Source organism: Schistocerca americana, chromosome 6 (assembly GCF_021461395.2).
Source record: "Schistocerca americana isolate TAMUIC-IGC-003095 chromosome 6, iqSchAmer2.1, whole genome shotgun sequence".
In the NCBI taxonomy this organism is placed as follows: domain Eukaryota; kingdom Metazoa; phylum Arthropoda; class Insecta; order Orthoptera; family Acrididae; genus Schistocerca; species Schistocerca americana.
The window spans coordinates 105,296,123-105,322,059 of NC_060124.1; positions in this window are offsets into that span (position 1 = coordinate 105,296,123).

The window sequence follows — 25,937 nt, forward strand, 5'->3', positions numbered from 1 at the left end:
TCGATTCGTGATTTTCTTTCAGAAAGGTCACAGAACGCAACAATTGACGGAAATAATTGAGTAAAACAGATTTGATATCCGGCGTCGCCCGAGGAAGTGTTATAGGCCCTCTGGTCTTCCTAATCTAAGAGTATATAAATGATTTAGGAGGCTATCTGAGCAGCCCTCTTAGAGAGTTTGCAGATAATGCTGTCATTTACCGTCTACTAAAGTCATCAGGAGATCAAAACCAGTTGCAAATGGTTTAGACATGATACGTGTATGGTGCGAATAGTGGAAAATGACTCTATATCACGAAAAGTATGAGGTCATCCACATAAGGAGGAAAAGTAATCCGTTAGATTTTGGTTACATGATAAGTCACACAAATTTGAAGGCTGTCACTTCAACGAAATACCAAGGAATTATAATTACAAACAACTTAAACTGGAGTGATCACATAGATGATGTAGTAGGGAAGGCAGACCAAGGAGTGGGTTTTATAGGAAGAACACTTACAAGATGAAACAGTTCTACTAAAGAGACTGCCTACACTACGCTTGTTCGTCCTCTGCTAGAGTACAGCTGTGCTCTATGGGATCCTTATCAGATAGGATCGACGGAGGACGTCGAAGAAGTCCAAACAAGGACAGCTTGTTTTGTATTATCTTGAAACAGGGAAGAAAGTGTCATGGATATGACAAGCGAGCTGAGTTGATTAAAACAAAGACTTTTGCCTTGCGGCGAAATCTTTTCATGGAATTTCAGTCACCGACGTCCTCCTCTGAATGGGAAAATGCTTTATTGTCACCATCCTACAAGGAGAGAAATGATCATCGTAATAAAATAAGAGAAATCAGAGCTCGTGCAGAAAGATGTAACTGTATATTTTTTTCTGGCGTGCTGTTAGAGAGTAGAGAAATACTCTGGTGGTTTGAAGAACCCTTTGCAGACTCTTATGTATGAATTTCAGAGTAGTGATGTAGATGTAGACGAACAAATAAACAGTTGAAGGTACTAACACAACGACGGAATTTGACATGATAACCTTACTTCAATTCAGTGGTTGATATTGTCATTTATGATGTCCTCAGTTCTTGTTACCCTTGGTAAATGCCGTGGTCGTCTGTTTCAATCAGCCGCTCTTCAGAGTATTTATTTTTCACTGCTCATAATATTTTTCCAACTGAGAAGAGAGAAGATATAATCCTCGAGGTCCCCGAATCCTGGCTGAATTTTTCTTATTTAAGGCTTCCTCTCTGTCGGAAAGTCGATAGGAGTCGGACATAACTTTGCAGAATGTTCGGCAAAAGTTTGTGAACGCAAACTTATCGACAGTTCTGTGCGCCTGGCCTTAAGAGCTTTTTGCGCCAGACTCTACGAGCGAAGCAGCTGTAACCACTTTAACAGAATTTCGTGACACAACCCTGCAGTGCTTCAGAGGTCTTAAGTTCTTAAGGGTAGCACTGTGAGGTTCGGCACGAACAATAAATTATTTCATGCAGCTCCCTACGAATGATGATGATGACAATGATGATGATCATGATGAGGTTTTATGGGTGCACGACAGCAAGGTCTTTAGCGGTCGTACTAAAATGCAATAAGGCTAGTGTGGAGGAAGACCTGAGAAATTATTAAAATGAAGGTGCGAACGAAAACATAAAGACAGTCCTGGAAACTTGCACACACGCTTTCAAACACAAAACAAGAAAAATACGTTGTCAGATTCTACCCAAGGTAAAAACAGCTCTGGGAAGAACTAAAAGAAGGTAGCAGATACCTGCCGCTGGCTGATCGCTGGAATAAAAGTGGATGAGTCAACCACTCTGCAACACACTAAAATATTCAGCCTGAAGGCTTGGGCCACAGTCCAGACACAAAATTTTAAAATTCTGAAATATTAGTCACAGCTACGAATAATTTTGACATCAGCAGCGTTAGCCATTAAGAGAACACCTATTTGTGAAATGCGAAAATTTGTGCCGGACCGGGACTCGAACCCAATTTCCCGTTGGTCACGAGCGGTCGCCTTAACCATCTTTGCTATCTGTGCACGCTTCCAGTACCTGTCCAGGCTTCCATACGCCGTAGTGTCTACGGCACCTCATGCACGCAGCTTTACACGGCTTCTCGCAAACTTGTTGTTTGCATCGGTTCTGGAAGGGTGCATAGATGACCAAGATGGTTAAGGCAACCACTGACGATAAGCGGGAAATTCGGGTTTGAGTCCTGGTCCAGCGCAATAGCAATTGGGTCACCAATAGGAATTCTTTCAAGGCCCAATGCAGCTGATGTCAAAATCATTCGCAATTGCGACTAATATTTCGGAATTTAACTGCGGCTGCAGATCGTCAACAATGTCAACAATGCAGATATTGCGCATGGCGAGGACAGCATTTTATAGGTCTGTTGCACTATGACGTCGCCAGATGTGAAACGGTGGCCCACCAGCCACGGCACAGATGGGTATGGGGCTGGTTCGATAGGCCCCAGTGGCTGGCTAAGTCCTGCATGGTGCATACGTCCAGCATTTTTAAATAAGACGTTCGTGCAGACATGGATGCATGTCTGAAGGAACAGACATTGTAAAAATAAAAATTTTGAAAGCTTGCCCACGCTCGTCTCGTCAGCGGATATAAGAGAGGCCAGACAACATCTAAATTTGCTTGTGTCCGCTTGTCACATATAAAATGTGCTCACTTGAAATTTGGCGTACACTGACTTGCGCGCCATAGGCATCACAGAGAGGGCGGCCCTCTCGCCAGGGAACAGTGCTCACTGCAGAGGCGGGTCAGGACCACCTGATCTCGCCAGCATGCCCGAAATGAGGATTGCCATAGCCGACCAACCGCAGCTTATTATCCGTCAAAGAAATGACATCTTGCAGCGGAATGGCACATTCTGTAACATTGTGTTCCCTTCAGGCTTCCTTGGAAACTTTGGCAGCCTGTTCATTTTCCTTAAATTCCTGGGTACCCTGGTACCAGCAGAATGACACCTTGTTCCCCCGAAGCTGTAGGAAGTTTAGAGGTCTGCATTATCTCCGATTTTTACCGGCGAGTCCCGCTCGCCCCTCTGGCTCTCGGGAGTATGCGGCCGATCGTCCTCCTCCGCCGGCTGTGGGCAGCCGATCGCCAAACGCTCGGCCGGTCGCCAGTAACCGGTGGACTCATTGCCAGCGAGCAGCGCTTCGTCACACTCCTTGAGATCAGAGGCCACCGCTTCACATTAACCACTCACTTATTTCTTTTACAAATGTCTTTCGTTGTTTACTATCAGTTCTATGACCTAAATAATACACTTGTATATGTTACATTTGATGTTTGTTAATATGTTGCACACTACTGGAGTTTCGCCTTTGAGGTTATCATGTATTACAGTAATTGTAACGTTAAAAACTGAAATGTCTGTATTTAGTATTTTGTTCCGTTCGGTAGACAAACAGGAACACAGTAGTCTAACCATGGACTATGTGTAGCCTATCTCCAAACTCGGCCACGTATACGTTGTACTAATATTGAATGCAGGATCGGGAAGGAATGACGGAGTTAAAAGTAATACTCACGAAATTTTGTTGCACAAACGTTAATTTCTGAACAAATTATGACCTGTAAATAACGTTCCAAGTGAATGATGACTATACAATTCGTTTTTCGTCATTGGCGCTCCCTGATGCACAGGCGTCAGTTGTGTTCCTGGAGCTATTACTACAGCTGGTGGTTTGAACTTCTTCCTGTGAAGTCAATGAAAGTGGAATCATACATTTATAGAGTTTGAGGAATGTTTCCTTCCTTGTGATTTCGTGGTATGTTGTGAATACTTACGTAATTGTGATGGATCAATAAGAGATCATCCACCTTGTCTGATACCAGGCACGATCTTTTGCTGGACAGCAGGTGACCGGCCTGGCTAAAATTTCTCTCGCTGGCAGCACTAGTGGTAGGAATACAGAGAACTCTTCTAGCTACTACCCACAGCCGTGGAAATAACCCCGAATGCGTTTTCCACCACTGCAAAATTTGTCCTTCGGCACAGCTACAGTCGGATTTGGAGAGCGAAAGGTACCTGTCGAGTTCATTGATAGTAACTGTGTGTGTCCATCTTCGTCGTCTTCATCCGAACTCCAGTCCATCCTAGACTTTTTCATGGGAAGAACTTGGTCACTGTTTGCTTGAATGGACTCTAAACATGAATGAAAACATCCCTAAGATATTCCAGTCACCTTCAAATATGCATACACTATAGTTAGAATTACTGGTTACTAAACGACTATATTTACGGTGACATTTTATATATATCGCACAAATACATCAAAACGCATTGTGGAATGTTTAAGCTGCGAAAACTTTCCCAAATATCACATTGTAGACTAAATAAATGTTGATATAACGAAAGATGGCAGATTAGACAAACAAACATTCGTTTACTAATTGGTTTCAGTGAACCTTACCATTTACGGGCAGTTCCGAGTACAATCGTCGAACTTCAGCATACGCGGCTTGTTTTTGTCTGCTGTGAGGTTCTTCAAATGACGCCGTGATGGCCATAGAACCGTGGCAACGTAATGGATAGCCTTAATTTTGCACTTCTCTGTGATGAAGTATGCTGCTCTCCTTTTTATTTTCGCCATGAGCTGGAAAGGAAAACCAATATACATAGTTGCACCCTGATAATTCAACAGTTGCATAAAGGATCGTAACCTATAGAAAGTGTTCTTACCTCGTTGTCACTGTACATTGGTTCACAATGATGTATCAGACTCTTGTACCACGGCAGCACACGTTCCAGCGTTGTTATCTTTGCAGTTTCCAAATCCAAACTCGCTTCTTTAAATGGGATTAGAAAAGCGACAACGTCTCGTACGCACCCTTCTTGGAAGGTTTCTAAGAGTGTCGATTGCCCCCGGAATTCTAGTAGATCTCGAATATCGTCGATTTGACTTATGACGGAATTGAGCATTAACAGTATACTGTTCCACCGAATACAGCTTCTTGCTTCACAGAGTGCCACAGACGCCCCGAGTGATCCGATCTCTTCAAGTAGCCTACTATAGCTCTTGCTGATAGTAGACACGACAGGATTTCAGGGGCTTCGTCTTCTAAAAAGTCTCTTGAAATGTGTGACGAAGCGCAGTCATCAAGCAGTGATCAAAGCAAGGCAAACGGTCGTAAGATCAAGTGCCTTCTTCATATTAGCTCCTTGGTCAGTGACAGAGTAACATTTCGTAAGATCATTCTTGTTAATTCCTAACTCAAGCATCCGCTCTTCGATTTCGTGCCGTATGTTCTCTCCTGTCCTAGCTACGTCCGGAAACTCGGTTGTTATCAAAACAAGCGTTTCTAGCTGCCACTCATCATTCACATAATGCGACGTCACAGTCAAAAAATTTCTCTTCTATAGTTATCAGACCACAGATCAGCGTCTAAAGTGCACATTTTGTTCTTTAAGGCACATATTAGATTGGGCACCATTGTCACCCGTATTTTGTCTGCCTTTTCTTTAATATGCCGTGATACGGTGGTAGGGTGCGGAAGAACATCTTCTATACTGACTTTGCCGTAAGTGGCGCCAACATTGATGAGCTCCTGCGAATAATTCTTGAAGCCAATCTTACTGCAAGTATCTAACGGCAGCAAATCTATTCCACTCATATAGACCAACCTATCAACAACAACTTTCTTTATGCTACTTGGTACTGCAAGTGGCCGGTGGACTTCTGCTCTGCATTTACTTTTGCAGTGCCGAATCATACCTGTTGTGGTTGACTGGTACGAAAGTGTGGTATCACATGTGGTACATTGCACGAAACCAGCAGAAGCCTGCGTGACAGGATCCACTACAAGTGCAAACGATTTCCAAGCTTCACTTTTCGCCTCCTCTTCCGGCATGTCTTTCTTCTTCAGGACTAATGAGCCGCTCCTAATTCTCTCCATAATACTCCTCTTCGTTTCATGAATGGAACGTTTACGACCTATACTTGGTTTATCCAAACGTTGTCTGCGCTGCTCAAAGCCAGGTCGTCAACTGCGTTTACACACGGTTTCTAATGCGATTCGGCACTGTAGAGCGCGTGGCGGTTGTACTGTCGCGGCCGAGATTGGGAGTACGCTCGAGCGCCCGGCAGTGCTCGACAGTCCAACCGATAACCGAGAGGTGGAGAACAACGGGCCACACGGTGCATTAGACGGCCACAGCCGTATCGCAGCGAGGGCCTTTCCCTGCCATCGAGCAGCGGCAAGAAATGGGAAATGCTAGAGCGGTTGTTTTCATCGCAATGCAGAGCTCTAAAGTTTAGTTGTTCACATGTGAGCTGGATCAGTTTTCCCGCTTGGTACAAGATCTACTGAAGAAGCTGGAGCAGACATTATTTGCTCTGAAGACACCTCATGTGCTCCAGTGTCTACATGACTTGATGAAACTCTGCAGAAAATCTAGGTACAGGGAAGGCGAATACTGAAGATACAGAAGGGGAATACGACTAAAAAGCCAAGGGAATCCCCTTGTGAGCCATCTCTGTACACCATGACGTCTATCTAAAATGATTAAAAAAACGGCCATTGAAACGTAAAACTGGAAGTGCAATATTTTCTAAAATTCATCAAATCTAAAATAATGTCGTGCCTCTGTAGGAGACAAGGCGGAGATCCGCTTCGAAGGTGGTGTAAAATGTTAAAAACCATCCAAACCCATCTCTACGAGGTGCGGCTAGAAAAAAACCGGACTGATGCTGGAAAAAAACATTTATTTACAATTATTTACAATTTCATGTTATCTCCTTCAATGTACTCTCCTCCTCGGTCTCTACACCGCTCCATACGAATTTTCCACTGCAGATCATTTTCGGTAAGTCCATACATTACTTCCGTCGCTTTTTCTTTTACTGCTTCAACAGTCTCAAATCTAGTTCCTTTCAAAGCTGACTTGACTTTAGGGAAAAGAAAAAAGTCACAGGGGGCCAAATCAGGTGAGTAGGGTGGATGATCTAAGATGGGAATGTTGTGTTTTGCCAAAAACGTCTTCACTGACAACGCACTGTGAGCTGGGGCATTGTCTTGGTGAAGGATCCATGACTTTTTTCTCCACAAATCGTTCCGTTTTCTCCGTACTCGCTCACGTAGGGTAGCCAGGACGCTAATGTAGTAATGCTGATTCACTGTTTGTCCCTCTGGTACCCAATCAATGTGCACAATCCCTTTGATGTCAAAAAATCATCACTGCCTTGAATTTCGATTTTGACATTCGTGCTTTTTTTTGTCGTGTAGAACCAGGAGTTTTCCAATGCATCGATTGGCGTTTAGTTTCGGGATCGTAAGTAAAAAACCACGATTCATCGCAAGTAATAACATTTTGTAAGAAGGTGGGATCACTTTCAATGTTTTCCAGGATGTCAGAACAAATCATTCTTCGGCGTTCCTTCTGTTCAATTGTGAGACACTTTGGAACCATTTTTGAACACACTTTGTTCATGTTGAAACTTTCATGAAGAATCTGCCTAACACTTTCCTTGTCAACTCCTGTTAACTCAGACACTGCTCTGATTGTTAAACGGCGATCTTGTCGAACAAGTTTACCGATTTTTTCAATGTTTGCATCAGTTTTTGCTGACAATGGTCTGCCAGTGCGAGTGTCATCACTGGTGTCTTCGCGGCCATCTTTAAATCGTTTAAACCACTCAAACACTTGTGTTCGCGATAAACAATCATCGCCATACACTTGTTGTAACATTACAAACGTTTCACTTGCAGATTTTCCTAGTTTGAAACAAAATTTGATGTTAACACGCTGTTCTTTCTGTACATTCAACATTTTCCGACGCACAGACAAAACGTCAACTACTTAAAACAGACGCCACGGGCAGACTGAGTGCAGGAGGCAGATGAAACTCGAGCAGTAGGCGGAGCGAGAGTCACGTGACAGTCCACGCGACTTTCAGCCTTATTGCATTCATTTTATTGTTTCACCAGTATTAGTCCGGTTTTTTTCTAGCCACACCTCGTAAAAGACAATCCTCCGCGCACTTTGCATAGGCTCCAGATGGTCGGTGGCAGGTATGAAAGAGCCTTTCCTCTGATGGCCGAGCAACGGTACAGTATGCAGCTGTGTAGGGTGTTGGCATTGTTTTACAGGCCTGTCGCACCATGAGGAATCGCCGCCTGATGTGAAGCAGGAGCTCACCAGCCTCAACACGGACACTAGATATGGGGCTCGCTCGAAAGGCCCCAGTCGCCAGCCCAAGTCCCTCATGGTGCACCACGTCCTACGGCTCTAAATATAATGTTCTTGCAGACTCATAAACCGTGCATCCATAATCAAGCCGAGATCGTAGGAAGGCACTGTGAAACTGGACCAGACAAGTCCGGTCCGCTCTCCATGAATTATGGCTGGACATTTTGAAATACTGAATGCTTTCAGGGACCGACTTTTCAGGTCCATGGGGTGCGGAAACCACGTAAGTTAGGAGTCAAATGTGAGGACCAGAAACATCAAGTGTCTTTAAAGTTAAGAACAGTGTCCGTCATCCTCAATTCAGTGAAATTTAAAACGGACCGAGAACGGTTGAAAAGTATGTACACAGACTTTCTGGTTGAGAATTTACAACCGATCTTTCCCGCCCAATCATCCAACCGTCGCAGAGTCAGTTGCAGTTGAGTTGTTGATCCAAGGTTTGAAGAGGGACAAAAGACAAAGAAGTTGTCGATAAACAAGGAACACTGACAGGACATTTAACAACTGATGTGATACTGTTAATAGCTACGGCAAAGACAGTTACACTTACAACTCTACCACGATGGACACTTTTCTCCTGCTCAAAGCGGTGAGAGAGGACGTTATCGACTCTTTATTTCAAATAGCGGTGTGATAGAAAAGACAGTATCATGGTGGGAAGACATACCCGAAAATCCCAGTCACGGAACTTCCTGAGGAGAATAGGCCATCATGTGCTATCGTAGGCCTTCTTGATGACAAAAAATAGAACCATGAGATGAAGCTGAGAATTCATTCGGGTTGTATGGCCGACAGTCGGCAAGACACAGCACAACCAGGAGTATCTCGGAAAATGTCCAACGCAGCCGTGGACGAAACATCAGTGATAGAGGAGTTCCATGGACCGCGGCCATACAACCCGGAAGAAAGCCTTCGTTGTATGACCGTGAGATGATGCCGGCGCAGAAAGCCTGTTGCGTAGCCGGATCTAGAAGGACCACGTTATCAATGGTGGAGCAATACCTGCACCCTACACGGAAAATGACTAAGGACCTATCCGGAACCTGAGATCCAGACAAGTCTGCGGCTGACCAGTGGCTCCAAGGCCTTTCCCACGAAACTAGTGAGGGCAACAATACAAGAACTATTCGGGTTCATACGCGGTCCTCTTCCAGGTTTTAAAACTGCCTCTCACTACGACGCCTAAATGAGGATAAAAAGGACGAGGTGGATTACTCTGCTTGGCCCTTTGAGTTCCCGTAATATACCATAATTGACCATATCGTGTCCAGGTGACGAGGTTCAGCTAATACAGAATCCAGTTCCCACATGGAGAAGAGACAGCTGTATTATTCATCAGTGGAGTAAGTGAAGTTCCAGCTGCCCCTTCTAGCAGCGCCTCTGTAGCGATTGAAAGCTGAATCAGATTGCATGTAAGATCAACGGATGTGCCGCGTAACACTTAAAGGCTATCTGCTGATAATCGTATAGACATTTGGATGAAAAGTGCGCACTTTTAGCAGTTAGCTTGAATCCACATACAGTAAGTAGTGATAATAACAGCCACGATTCTTCATAATATACTGTTGAGCCAAAACTTTTACCGACCGAGGTGGCGCAGTGGTTAGCACACTGGACTCGCATTCGGGAGGACGACGGTTCAGTCCCTCATCCGGCCATCCTGATTTGCACTACTGGCCATTAAAATTGCTACACCAAGAAGAAATGCAGATGATAAACGGGTATTCATTGAACAAATATATTATACTAGAAATGACATGTGATTACATTTTCACGCAATTTTGGTGCATAGATCCTGAGAAATCAGTACCCAGAACAACCACCTCTGGCCGTAATAACGGCCTTGATAAGCCTGGGCATTGAATCAAACAGAGCTTGGATGGCGTGTACAGGTACAGCTGCCCATGCAGCTTCAACATGATGCCACAGTTCATCAAGAGTAGTGACTGGCATATTATGACGAGCCAGTTGCTCGGCCACCATTGACCAGACGTTTTCAATTGGATATAGATCTGGAGAATGTGCTAGCCAGGGCAGCAGTCTAACATTTTCTGTATCCAGAAAGGCCCGTACAGGCCCTGCAACATGCGGTAATGCAAATCCTGCTGAAATGTAAAGTTTCGCAGGGATCGAATGAAGGGGAGAGCCACGCGTCGTAACACATCTGAAATGTAACGTCCACTGTTCAAAGTGCCGCCAATGCGAACAAGAGGTGATCGAGACGTGTAACCAATGGCACCCCATACCATCACGCCGGGTGATACGCCAGTATGGCGATGACGAATACACTCCTCCAATGTGCGTTCACCGCGATGTTGCCAAACACGGATGCGACCATCATGATGCTGTAAACAGAACCTGGATTCATCCGAAAAAACGATGTTTTGCCATTCTTCCACCCAGGTTCATCGTTGAGTACACTATCGCAGGCGCTCCTGTCTGTGATGCAGCGTCAAGGGTAACCGCAGCCATGGTCTCCGAGCTGACAGTCCATGCTGCTGCAAATGTCGTCGAACTGTTCGTGCAGATGGTTGTTGTCTTGCAAACGGCCTCATCTGTTGACTCAGAAATCGAGACGTGTCTGTACGATCCGTTACAGTCATGCGGATGAAATGCCTGTAATCTTGACTGCTAGTGATACGAGGCCGTTGGGATCCAGCACGGCGTTCCTTATTACCCCCCTGAACCCACCGATTCCATATTTTGCTAACAGTCATTGGATCTCGACCTACTCGAGCAGAGATGTCGCGATACGATAAACCGCAATCGCGATAGGCTACAATCCGACCTTTATCAAAATCGGAAATGTGATGGTATGCATTTCTCCTCCTTACACGAGGCATCACAACAACGTTTCACCAGGAAACGCCGGTCAACTGCTGTCTGGGTATGAGAAATCGGTAGGAAACTTTCCTCATGTCAGCACGTTGTAGGTGTCGCCACCGGCACCAACCTTGTGTGAATGCTCTGAAAAGCTAATCATTTGCACATCACAGCATCTTCTTCCGGTCGGTTAAATTTCGCGTCTGTAGCACGTCATCTTCGTGGTGTAGCAATTTTAATGTCCAGTAGTGTAGTTTTTCCGTGATTTCCCTAATTCGCCTCGGGCAAATGCCGTGATGGTTCTTTTGAAAGGGCACTGCCTACATACTTCCCCATCCTTCCCTAATCAATGGAGATCGATGACCTCGTAGTTTGGCCTATTCACCCAAATCTACCCCAAAACTTTAGGACCACCTGCTTAACAGCGTTTTCATCCACCACCAGAGTGCAGCAATACAGCAGCGATTCTGTGTGACATTAATTTTTATTTATTTATTTATTCTTTATAATTATAATCTGTTATCTGAAAAGCTAAAATAGGCTATAGAAATATTTCCTTGGCTAGTAATAAATTTGTATATTAACTATTTATTTCTGATACTTAGTTTGTTTTAAATACTGCAGCTATTTCTGTTGCTACAGAAGTTCAAAAAAAGGAACACTTATCCAGTTACCCAATTGCTAATACTACTTTTAGACCTACAGCATCTGTTCTCTTTTGATCACCTGTTTTGGTGCGTTCAACTTGTAAGTGTTTGTTTCCGCTTCTGGATCCACTCTCATATTACACCAGTCAACAGCCATTGTCTGCGGGGATTCCTCGGGCGCGGGCAGCACGTCAGTAGCGTTTCCACTATAGCATGCAATTCCACCCATTAGCGTTGCATCTTAAAGTCTACAATTCCATGATCACTTACACCAGCGCAATGTAGATTCCCGGGAAACTATTTCATTCGGTGATCGACAACCTCAGTTATTTTCTCTCCACCTGCTGAATATTTTGTCTAGCCTAGTGGCAACATGCTGACTTATGGCTGAATGCCTCGTAAAGTCTTCCTTGGCCTTCCTGGATACTGCGGCTGCAGTATCGTCCAAGATGCACCACATTGACTCGCTCCTTAGTGATACTATAGGATTCAACACCTTTAATAACTGACATCTATCTTCATAGAGTGCGCAGTCCCACAATATGTGTTTCGGTGCGCCCACACTGCCGCAGACGCAGCTAACATTCGTCTGTCTTTTGATTTTGTACGGATAGTAGCATGGCCCATTGCCAATCAGGTAATGTACCAGTCCACTCAATGGGTTAAGGAATCTCTCCCTGATGTTAGGCAGAAATTGGAATGTTCTTCTGCTGGTGCCTGAAGTGTCCCATGCATTTTGCCACAGTTGTAGTATGCGATCTTTTATTACCTTTTTCGAATTAGCCTAAGTTGTAAGCACCCTTCGTACTTCCATTTGATTGGCTTTCTTTCTGTGTGACATGGATTCGACAATTCCTTGGTAGGATTCTGGAGGATGTAGCACCAAATATCTAGGCACAGGTCAATAAATTCCCATTTATTATAGGATTGCAGACCTGGGGCTCGCGCCGATAGCGTCTCATTGTGTTCAATTCAGGAGAATTTGGTTGGCCATATGTTGTCATATTATAGTAAAATCCTCTTATCGGAGATCAATCCCACATTAAATACCTGCATACCACGTACCATATGCTAAAAAAAAATAATGAAAGCAAGGATATAATCTTACGTCAAAATAATATAGCACAAATTTATAAGGTGCCACCTCTTTAATAAAAACCTTTTTAATGAAAAAGCTCTGTAGCTAATGTAATACACCGTAACGAATTCCCACTATGTCGGAGTAGTGAAAATATCACATGGAAGAGTTAATAACTAGCATTATCAAAAAGTGTTTCATTAAAAATGTTTTTATTAAATAGGTGGCACCTTATGAATCTCTGATTGTTGTATTACTTGGATACAACTTTAAATTGTTTTTATTAGCAAATGGTGCACGGTGATACAGGTAGCTAAAGTGGTGTTGATCTCCTATAAATGGTTTTAACGTTTTACTATTATGTTATTATTATTGTGATCTTCAGTCCAAAGACTGATTTGATGCAGCTCTCCATGCTCACCAGTAGATCTGCATGCCCTAGTTTGGTTTCTCCGTCTTAATCTTACTGCAATTAAATATAGACAGTTTTACATCAAACGCATTTCGCTTTTATTTACAAAGTAATTTTTTTAGTCATTCTGTTTACAAACAAATCTAAAGTTTCCAGTATGACCACAGATGATACTTTGTAAATAAAAGCGGAACGCTTCAGTTGTAAAATTCAATTTAGTTAATTTCATTAAGCTTAAGCGACGGAGAATCCACAAGTACTGATATGTTCTTGTAGAAACATTTCGTTATTTTTTTATTCGTTATGAAATGAGGTATTACTTAGGGAAATTCGACTCAACACACTTTAAGCAGCAGACACAGAATTCCTTCGGGGCTTTATGAGTCACATTTTTGAGGGAAACGTTTCTCGGGGTCTTTACCTCGCACCATCAGTAGCATGGGGAACATGTAAAGTGCAGCGTACAAGGAAGGTCCGCGTTAACCTTCCACCCACACCTCTCGCTCTTCGGACGGGTGGTGTGGGAACGTAATTGGTGGAAGGGGGGGGGGGGGAGGGGGGAGGAGGGGTGGGGGGGGGAGTGAGGGGGCAGCGACGCCATAAAGTCGTGCGCGCGTTTCACGGCCCGCGTTTAATTAACGCCGGCGCCGTGTGGCGCAGCAGCTGGTTCACCGCTCCCTAAACCTGTTATTCCGCCAATTACGTTTCTGTCTTTTCGTATGAGACGTGTCGTTCGGCCATGAAACCGAGGGATTTTCTGCGACAGCTGCACCCTCCCTGCTGTGGCGCCGCCGTGAGTCCCCGTGTGAATGGAAACTGAAGTTGCCTACAGTCTCTGAACTAAGTCAACGGTACATGTCCGAAAGTCTGCCGCTCCTGCTATAGGGGCTGTTCCATGAAGAATAATAAATATCTTACGAGGTGTTAGCAGCGAGTAATTCGAATAAAACATTCCCTAAAACATAAGTCCAGTTTTTATTGCTTACACAGAAACAGCTGTTAGAATGTAACCACAACATACCCATATTACTAGCCGACCATCCCGGAATCCGGAACCAATATAAGTCGCAGATTGCCCATCTAACAGCTTTCAGGGGTAACAAAAATTTTATTTTCAATATGTCATGTAACCGTCGTAACTTAAAAAATTAAAATGCTGTCATAATCTATTATTTAAGAGGTATACTCTAGTGCTGAACGGAATGGACAGTGTCTTGAAAGGAGGGTATAAGATGAACATCAACAAAAGCCAAACGAGGGTAATGGAATGTAGTCGAATTAAATCGGGTGATGCTGAGGGAATTAGATTAGGAAATGAGGCACTTAAAGTAGTAAAGGAGTTTTGCTATTTGGGGAGCAAAATAACTGATGATGGTCGAAGCAGAGAGGATATAAAATGTAGACTGGCAATGACAAGGAAAGCGTTTCTGAAGAAGAGAAATTTGTTAACATCGAGTATAGATTTAAGAGTCAGGCAGTCGTTACTGAAAGTATTTGAATGGAGTGTAGCCATGTATGGAAGTAAAACATGGGCGATAAATAGTTTGGAAAAGAAGAGAATAGAAGCTTTCGAAATGTGGTGTTACAGAAGAATACTGAAGATTAGATGGGTAGATCACATAACTAATGAGGAGGTATTGAATAGAATTGGGGAGAAGAGGAGCTTGTGGCACAACTTGACTAGAAGAAGGGATCGGTTGGTAGGACATGTTCTAAGGCATCGAGGATCACCAATTTAGTATTGGAGGACAGCGTGGAGGGTAAAAATCGTAAAGGGAGACCAAGAGATGAATACACTAAGCAGATTCAGAAGGACGTAGGCTGCTGTAGGTACTGGAAGATGAAGAAGCTTGCACAGGATAGAGTAGCACGGAGAGCTGCATCAAACTAGGCTCAGGACTGAAGACCACAACGACAACATTCATCGTGAGATCTGTCGAGTTTATCGAGAAAACATTATGAGTGATGGAATGGTAAGAAAGTGGGTGAGAGCATTTTAAGATGGCTGCACAAATGTGGGTGATGAACAACGGAGTGGGCGTCATTCGGTCGTTAATGAAAGTTTGGTCCAGGGAGTGGACAATAAGGTGAGAGAAAATATATACTTTACGATTTCCTCCTTGCGGGATGACTTTCCTAATGTTTCTCATAGTGTTTTGTATGGCATTGTGACCGAGTACTTGAATTACCGAAAATTGTGCGCGCGTTGGGTACCGAAAATGTTGACGGATGTGCAAAAAACCAAACGTTTAGACAGTGCATTGACTTTCCTTGAGCAGTACCACAACGATGGAGATGATTTCTTAAGCCAAATTGTTCCGGGGATGAAACATGGGTGGCCTACGTCACACCAGAATCAAAGCAACAGTCCATGGAAGTTAGGCAAGAGCATCGTTTTGTTGCAAGACAATGCCCTTCCGCATGTGGCGAATCAGACCAAAGATCTCATCACATCTTTTCGATGGGAAACTCTAGACCATCCTACGTATAGCCCCGATCTTGCGCCCAGTGACTACCATCTGTTCCTGCATTTGAAGAAACACCTGGGCGGTCAGAGTCATCAAGACAGTGGCGAAGTCAAAACAGTGGTGATGCAGTGGTTAACAAGTCAGGCGGCAGACTTCTATGAGGAGGGTACTCAAAAACTGGTACAACGTTATGACAAGTGCCTGAATATTGACGGAAATTATGTAGAAAAGTAGATTAAGGTACAGGCTTTCATGTAAATATAAAATTATTGAGTTACCTTAGAACGTCTTTTTTTAATTTCAAAACGGTTCTTACATAATAAACACGCCTCGTATTTTACGAGGTGCTAGCAGAGAGTAATTCGAATAAAACATTCCCTACAACATAAGTCCAGATTTTATTGGTTACAAGATATAGCTGTTAGAATGTAACCAAAAGAACCCATATTACTTACCGACCATCCCGGAACTCGGAACCCAATGTAAGTCGCAGGTTGCCTACCTAACAGCTTTCAGGGGTAACAAAAATTTGATTTTCAATAATTCATGTACTGTTGACGTAATTTTAAAATGCTGTCATTATTATGATTTAAGAGGTATACTCTAGTGTTGGGGCAGAGTAACTGACGACCTTCATTCACCTAGCATTTGAGAATGAGAACACTTAGTGACTTAAACAAACTACACACGCCAAGGTGTGCTGAAAAGTAATGTCTCTGAATTTTTTATGTGAGATATCTTAAGGTATTTTAAATAAAACAACCGTTATTAACATTCTGCATCTTTATTATTCGCGAATACATATTTATCTCTCAACATCGTCATCCCAACGACGAACATATTTCTCCCAACGAGAGACAAGTTGCTGCAGAATGCTTGACTTTGTTGGCGGAGCCGCAGCCACATCTCTGGTTGCACCGCTTCTTCACTATCAAAGTAAACTCCTCGAAGGTGTTCTTTAAGTTACGACGACAGATGGAAATCGGATGGTGCCACGTCGGGAATGTGTGGAGTATGATGGATGACAGTGAACCCCAGGCGCTGGGCTGACGCAGATACCGCGGCGCTCGTGTGTGGTGTCGCTTTGCCACGCTGAATGAGAGGGTGCTCCGCGTGTGGATGAACTCTTCGGATTCGAAACTCAATTACAGCACGCTCTTTCTCACGCTGTTTCTCACGCCACATTCCATGCTACAATTCGGACTCATCTAGCGACAGAGAGCTGCAAAAATGTAAAAATGGACAATAAAGATGTAGAATGTTAGTAACGTACGCTTTATTTTAATTAATCTTAAGTCTTCACATAAAAAATTCGGAGATATTATTTTTCAGGACGCCATAGGAATTTCAAACGTTTACAAAGTTTAACTGGCTGGAACCGGTTCCTGCCCCCTCCCCCAAACACAAAATGATGAACGGAATAAAGTTTATCGGTTACTACATTTTGCTGCTCATACAGCAAAATTCCAGCAGCAGGCATGCTGTTTTAATTTCTTACTTTTTAACTACAGACCCTATCAGCAACACAATTTACTGACAGTATCCACAAATACTACTTGCTGTATCTGAAAATGGTATCATTGTACTACGCGTAGTTCAGGAGATACGACGTCATAGACATTTAGAAGTATGAAAATCTAGCTTCCGCTTAAAATGGCACGTAGTACAACTTCAGGCTGAGACATGACTTTTAATGTATTACTTCTTTACAAATTAATCGCAACACACTTTGCAGACTATATGTCACTTAATGGATCTCAAACCTTAAGCGGGCAAACAGGGAATTAAGTGCAAGGACTGAGCGGATTGGGGTTCACATAATTCACCAATGTTTATTATAACAAATGGTTCAAATGGCTCTGAGCAATATGGGACTTAACATCTATGGTCATCAGTTCCCTAGAACTTAGAACTACTTAAACCTAACTAACCTAAGGACATCACACAACATCCAGTCGTCACGTTATTATAACATATTTATTTAAGAAAAAAACTGAAATCAGACAGAGCCAATTAACAGGATTGCAAATGACACTTTGAACTTTTCAGATTTAAGAAATTGCACACCATACACTAACGACAATCTAAATAAGCCAAAAGTTAAAGATAAAAGCTGTGTCTGACAAAGGTTCTTAGATATTAGAGTTAAAATTTCTATCTTTACGAACCACAATTCAGAAAATGCTTCAGCAAATGAAGAAACAGATGGCTCTTTAAGACGACATAGAAGCATAACTCATCTCAAATGTGAAAAACTTAATAGCTATTGAAGCATCCCCAACTCTCTTGTGGTTCCCTTTTTAGGTACTCCACGTCGACGTCTGTTCGTATATACGTATCGTCGGTAGGTTTTCCGGCTTTACTTCCCGACGTGACAGCGACGACTCTCCGATCAGGTGCGGGCCTTGTGTTTTGCTATTACTGCGAGTCTTGTAAATATCGCTTTTATTTAGTAATTTGCCCAGCTAAAACTCTCCCCTTTCATGATTAAGACAGCCTGCGCCACCTTTTTGAGGGAGTGGGGACGTCAAGAGTCACAAAAGTTCATATTAAGCAGTCCGTCAAACACGTAAACGTTCACTTCAGTTAGCGTGTTAGTTAATGCCTACGCTTTCCGCTAGATGGTGCTGACTTACTGCTGAATAGCTTTGGTTCCGCAATACCTTCACTGATCAGTACTAGGTAAATGAAATAAGTACAACACTCTTGTATTTCACTTTCACTCTATATTCAAGGATTAAGATGGTTATGGATGATGGTCTATTTAATAGGTTCCTAGCCTGGAGGAATCTAAACAGTCCGCAAATGCCGATATGCACGCGCTCTACGGCCAGATTCGCAACTAACGGCACACGACACTTTCAAAAGTCCACACGTTAATATCTGAATACCGGTACCTCTGAATTCACTCGTATCAGCAGATAATTTGAGTTTCTGTCGTCTATATGTCTGTAAAGTTCCAATGTAGCACTAAAGTCCTAAAATCCCCTTAATATTTCGTTGCTACCAACAGTCAGAGATCGTACACTACCTCACTTTTAATCTCCGTAATATTCTAACAGTTTATCGTGAATATTAACACGATAACCCGTGTCAGTCTCGCTGACTGACACGGGTTCCCCGCCCTTTAACGAAACAATCAAGGAAAAAAAGGCGGCAATAATGACAGTCAGGCCTTTTTATAGGTTTTTCATCACAAGAGTTTAACGTCGCTGCCTTCTTCATGATGGAGCTTCCGTGGTTTTGCTGTACTTAGACGTTAAACTACTTGCTGTTATACTATAATTTTGATCTGCAATTACCGAACTCTGATTCTACACTAATTTACCCTCTAAAAATTCTATTCTTAATTTTAACTTGTTCTTTCTATAGCTTTTATCACTGTAAACTGAACCGAAGTGTTACACTATACAGAAAGATAGAGTAACTTGAGCTGCCCTGAGACTACTAGGAAGAAAAATTCTTAAAATACGCCTCCAAGGGCATGATGGTAATTTAATAAAGTAAGGCCGGCCGGAGTGACCGTGCGGTTCTAGGTGCTACAGTCTGGAACCGCGTGACCGCTACGGTCGCAGGTTCGAATCCTGCCTCGGGCATGGATGTGTGTGATGTCCTTAGGTTAGTTAGGTTTAAGTAGTTCTAAGTTCTAGGGGACTGATGACCACAGCAGTTCAGTCCCGCTCAGAGCTATTTTTTTTTAATAAAGTAAACATGTGAACAAATTTATAGAGCTGCGTTGGGACAGAGCAAGTTTCGTCAAATCTCGCCCCAATGAGCAGCTGCGTAATTAATAAGAGAACGAGTGTGCATAGATTGATATAACTGCCTTCCGATTGACAATGAAAATTCTCTTAAGGTATACCCTAGAAAACAACTGATTGAGCAAGTGAACGTGTATGCATAGCTGCTCAAGAACGCCATTTAAATTGAAAGAGAAGCAATAATTAGTACACAGAACCAACTTGTGGCAAAAGGTAAATAGATAAATGAGTAAAAGGTGAGAAACGGTCACCTCCCTGAACAATTGAACAATTAGATCTAGTAAGGTGTAACTAGCCCTGTGACAGGGAAGAAATTTCTTTTACTCTTCAGATTATACTTAAGTAACCTTCAGAGCGTAGTTTTATACCCTTTTGCCCGTTACCCCTCGTGAGCCTCAAATGTACAAGTTACTTATTATCAACGGGCTATATTTTCGTAAGTCCAGACGATTTCTGAATGCGACACGTGAAATTCGTATACAACCGACCAAAGTGTGGCCAGCCTAATGGGGCTCGTCACTAAGTCCAGCAAGAGCACTTGACTCAACAAAGACCCTAACATCAAAATGTAAACAGTATTAATACAAAATTTGAAACAATAATTTACATAACTTGAGTGATGGCAGGCCAAGATACCCGGTGGCGGTGCATTCCATGAAGCCGATGTACAGGGGCGACGTTAACAGCTAAACTACAATGAGCACGCGTTGGGTCCAGGTCCAAGACAGCCAGTGCGTGTCACAACAGTAGAAAACTGGAACAGCAGAAAACAGATCAAAGGAGCGTTTAGCGCCACAGTACTTGAGTGCAGACCAACGGACACTTCAGACGATTCTCTTCATAAACTTGGTCTAAGGCTAAACGTGGTCGCACTTAATACAATGGGCAGCATTACCAAATCATCGAATCCACTGATGAACGTGTGAAACTGAATTGCAGTAACAAGTGTCCCCGTTTGCTACACGTTATCCTGACCCCTTCCAAGGAAACGCCACAAGGTACACCACCGGCCAATAAAACTGCTAAACCACGAAGATGACGTGCTACAGACGCGAAATTTAACCGGCAGGAAGAAGATGCTGTGATATGCAAATGATTAGCTTTTCACAGCATTCACTCAAGGTTCGCGCCGGTGGCGACACCTACAACGTGCTGACATGAGGAAAGTTTCCAACAGATTTCTCATACACAAACAGCAGATGACCGGCGTTACCTGGTGAAACGTTGTTGTGATGCCTCGTGTAAGGAAGAGAAATGCGTACCGTCACGTTTCCGACTTTGATAAAGGTCGGATTGTAGCATATCACTATTGCGGTTTATCGTATCGCGACATTGCTGCTCGCGTTGGTCGAGATCCAATGACTGTTAGCAGAGTATGGAATCGGTGGCTTCAGGAGGGTAATACGGAACGCCGTGCTGGATTCCACCGGCGTCGTATCACTAGCAGTCGAGATGACACGCATCGTGCACCACGTCGCGATCCCGGACTCAACAGATGGAGACGTTTGCAAGACAACAGCCATCTGCACGAATAGTTCGACGACGTTTGCAGCAGCATGGACTATCGACTCGGGGACCATGGTTGCGGTTACCCTTGACGCTGCATTAGGGACTGGAGCGCCTGCGATGGCGTACTGAACAACGAACCTGGGTGCACGAATGGCAAAACGTCATTTTTTCGTATGAGTTCGGGTTCTGTTTACAGCATCATGATGGTCGCATCGGTGTTTGGCAACATCGCGGAGAACGCACATTGGAAGCGTGTATTCGTCATCGGCATACTGGTGTATAACCCGGCGTGATGGTATGGGGTGCCATTGATTACACGTCTCGGTCACCTCTTGTTCGCACTGACGGCACTTTGAACAGTTGGCGTTACATTTGAGATGTGTTACGACCCGTGGCTCTACCCTTCATTCGATCCCTACGAAACCCTACATTTCGGCAGGATAATGCACGACCTCATGTTGCAGGTCCTGTACGGGCCTTTCTGGATGCAGAAAATGTTCGACTGCTGCCCTGGTCAGCTCATTCTCCAGATCTCTCACCAACTGAAAACGTATGATCAATGGTGACCGACCAACTGGCTCGTCGCAATACGCCAGTCACTACTCTTGATGAACTGTGGTATCGTGTTGAAGCTGCATGGGCAGCTGTACCTGTACACGCCATCCAAGCTGTGTTTGACTCAATGCCTAGGTGTATCAAGGCCATTATTACGGCCAGAGGTGGTTGTTCTGGGTACTGATTTCTCAGGATCTATGCACCCAAACTGCGTGAAAATGTAATCACATGTCAGCTCTAGTATAATATATTTGTCCGATGAATACCCGTTTATCATCTGCATTTCTTCTTGTTGTAGGAATTTTAGTGGCCAGTAGTGTATTAAGCCGCGCAACACGACTCAGATCAGGCAGTTTATCGTGTCATAAAGCTCCTTGCGTAACATGACGTCCACCGAGGAGAACCAACAGCAAATTCAAATAGGCAAGACCACACCAATGTTCCGTCTTTAAATAACCCCCGTGCCCACGACTGTTAAATAGACAAAACGTTTAAAAGGTTACCAGTCACTCCACAGCACGTCAAGTTCGGCCGAACGGCACATACTGCCCATGGGCCGTGTACGGCTGCCCTCCGTTCCAGCTTCAAAATACCCGACGGCCCGTCCGATCCGCTGCCTCTTCGCGCCACCCAGTGTGGCTCCACCACAGCCCCTGGCGCCACAAGTTCCCAGCTGCGAGAAGTGACATACGCCAGGTCCGCGGGAGGGAATTCAGAGATGAAGCCCGCCATGGCTCTGTACCTGCAGAATCCATCTATGTTATATATTGTTCAGGAGAGATGACGTCATATACATCGAGATGCACGAAAACTTGCCTTTGTTTAAAACTGAGGGCAAATTACGCAGGCTGTACTCATCCAGCGTTTTATAACGAGTGGACTTAGTGGCTTACAAGAAATGTTTGTGCATAATTTCAGACTATATCTAAACTTTTTCTCGCTTACACGCTTACCGTCATTTCTGAAGCAAGCAGCCGTTTGAGTCTGTTTCACACACGGGAGTGTGGTTTTTTAAGGAAGGGGGTTTACTGGTACTCATAGAAAGTGTTAAGATACGTGGGTTTTGTTACTAATACCCATCAGGAGTGAATGTGGCATCCACAGCAAACAATATTCATAGGATTTCTCGGTGATTTACAATTAGCCAACGACAAAATTCCAATCGCCCACTTACGCCTTCCTTTCGGTGTTGGATCAAGTGTGATAACGATAGAGTCCGTGCATACGTAATCCCCGATATTTCCTTGTAGGTGGAACACGGATACGTCTAGAAATTCGGCGTGTGCTCGTTAAAGAGCTGCGTTCTCCCAAATGAGTAATGTCTTCCAGTTCATCAACACTATTTTCATTTGCACGTTGCGAAATACCAACTGATAATGAATATGTGTATATTTTCTAATCTGAATATGGGGAGATTCCCTGACGAGAAACCTGATGTGCCAACTACGAAAATTAAGGGATTGGTGATCGGTAGGTGGTTGGGCTATGGACGGCTCTGTTCAGAAAATGTGGCTCCATGTTGTCATAGGGTCAAGCCGTGCACGTCTGCTTTCATGTTCGTTACCTAACGTGGTTGAAGTGCAGATTATGATCCTCCGGTCGAATAGCTAATGCACTGGTAAGGTTGGCCTACAATAATTCATTTCTAAATATACATATTTATAGATATTCAGTTTGCAGTTAAGATTTACTAAATCCAAGAAATCAGTAAATCATCACTAGTACGCCAGATAGTAGTCCCATGCTTTAAATTAGGCATAAATAATCCCGGAACAGTAAGTAATTCACTTCAGAATCCCTTGAAGCCCATCTTACGATGATCACTCACAGTTGAAGTTTGTACTGACTCAGAGTCAAAGTCCCCCTAAATATGAGCAAATTTTAAAGTATTCGCGACCGCTAGCTGCCCAAAGGCTCTAACTGATCTGTGACATAAAGTCTCTCTTCTCTGCCGTTTTGACACGAAGTTTATTGTATCACTTCTCCACACGAAATCTTCCTCTCTCTCCTTCACCTCTCGACGCTGTTTCCACTCACTACCCCTCCCAGAAATTCCACCTTGCTCCCAAGAGCCACTCCACGAATTAGAATGTCCAACAGCTTCACCGCTTACGCCAGTAAGAAACATTAGCCCGCAAACCAAATAGCATGGTTTACTAAAATACACTCCTGGAAATGGAAAAAAGAACACATTGACACCGGTGTGTCAGACCCACCATACTTGCTCCGGACACTGCGAGAGGGCTGTACAAGCAATGATCACACGCACGGCACAGCAGCATTTGTGCACCGCCGCCATCAGTGTCAGCCAGTTTGCCGTGGCATACGGAGCTCCATCGCAGTCTTTAACACTGGTAGCATGCCGCGACAGCGTGGACGTGAACCGTATGTGCAGTTGACGGACTTTGAGCGAGGGCGTATAGTGGGCATGCGGGAGGCCGGGTGGACGTACCGCCGAATTGCTCAACACGTGGGGCGTGAGGTCTCCACAGTACATCGATGTTGTCGCCAGTGGTCGGCGGAAGGTGCACGTGCCCGTCGACCTGGGACCGGATCGCAGCGACGCACGGCTGCACGCCAAGACCGTAGGATCCTACGCAGTGCCGTAGGGGACCCCACCGCCACTTCCCAGCAAATTAGGGACACTGTTGCTCCTGGGGTATCGGCGAGGACCATTCGCAACCGTCTCCATGAAGCTGGGCTACGGTCCCGTACACCGTTAGGCCGTCTTCCGCTCACGCCCCAACATCGTGCAGCCCGCCTCCAGTGGTGTCGCGACAGGCGTGAATGGAGGGACGAATGGAGACGTGTCGTCTTCAGCGATGAGAGTCGCTTCTGTCTTGGTGCCAATGATGGTCGTATGCGTGTTTGGCGCCGTGCAGGTGAGCGCCACAATCAGGACTGCATACGACCGAGGCACACAGGGCCAACACCCGGCATCATGGTGTGGGGAGCGATCTCCTACACCGGCCGTACACCACTGGTGATCGTCGAGGGGACACTGAATAGTGCACGGTACATCCAAACCGTCATCGAACCCATCGTTCTACCATTCCTAGACCGGAAAGGGAACTTGCTGTTCCAACAGGACAATGCACGTCCGCATGTATCCCGTGCCACCCAACGTGCTCTAGAATGTGTAAGTCAACTACCCTGGCCAGCAAGATCTCCGGATCTGTCCCCCATTGAGCATGTTTGGGACTGGATGAAGCGTCGTCTCACGCGGTCTGCACGTCCAGCACAAACGCTGGTCCAACTGAGGCGCCAGGTGGAAATGGCATGGCAAGCCGTTCCACAGGACTACATCCAGCATCTCTACGATCGTCTCCATGGGAGAATAGCAGCCTGCATTGCTGCGAAAGGTGGATATACACTGTACTAGTACCGACATTGTGCATGCTCTGTTGCCTGTGTCTATGTGCCTGTGGTTCTGTCAGTGTGATCATGTGATGTATCTGACCCCAGGAATGTGTCAATAAAGTTTCCCCTTCCTGGGACAATGAATTCACGGTGTTCTTATTTCAATTTCCAGGAGTGTATATAAAATAGACCACCATTTGCATAATAACCACAATCTGCATAATAATAAACTTACAGATCAGATATATGCGTTACATTAAAGTACATTTTCTCCCGCTACTGCGCAGACTAAATACGATATTGTACGTATAGAAGCATAGAAAAAGTTAATTAAACATGATACGCGCTTATAGCATAGAATTGACGTTAAAACGTGATCTAATAACTCATTTCGATAGACACAATCTTGATTGTATTTAAATTATCTGTTTTTATTTTCAGACGACCGGTTTCGATCTCGTAAGAGATCATCATCGGATCTTGGAATGTAAGATTTGAACGTGATCTCTTAGAAGATCGAAACCGGTCATCTACAAATAAAAACAAACGATTTAAAGGTGACAACGACTTTGTGTATCGCAATAATTTGTAATATTGTAGCCGGCCGCTGTGGCCGAGCGGTTCTAGCCGCTTCATCGGGAACCGCTCGTCTGCTACTGTCGCAGTTTCGTATCCTGCCTCGGGCATGGATGTGTGTGATGTCCTTAGGTTAGTTAGGTTTAAGTAGTTCTAAGTCTAGGGGACTGATGACCTCAGATGTTAAGTTCCATAGTGCTTGGAGCCATTTGAACCATTTTTTTATATATTGTAAAATTCACTGTTTTCCTATAACAGTGTTCCAAAAAATATGAAATATAGGTTTGGACCTTCTCAACTGGTGCGTCTTTACACGCTCTATCTATTTATCGAATTAAATTTTGCTCATCATTTACCGTTTTTAAGTCACAAAACGTTTAATACTGGCCAACATAGCTTTCACTTATCTTTCAGAAGAAGTTAATAATTGAGATAAATGTAACATGGTCACATATACCCACGCCCGGGAATTGCTTTCATTTGCTGTCTATTTGCGGAGTATAATATGATCTGACACTTTTACATAATCAAATTTATATAAAA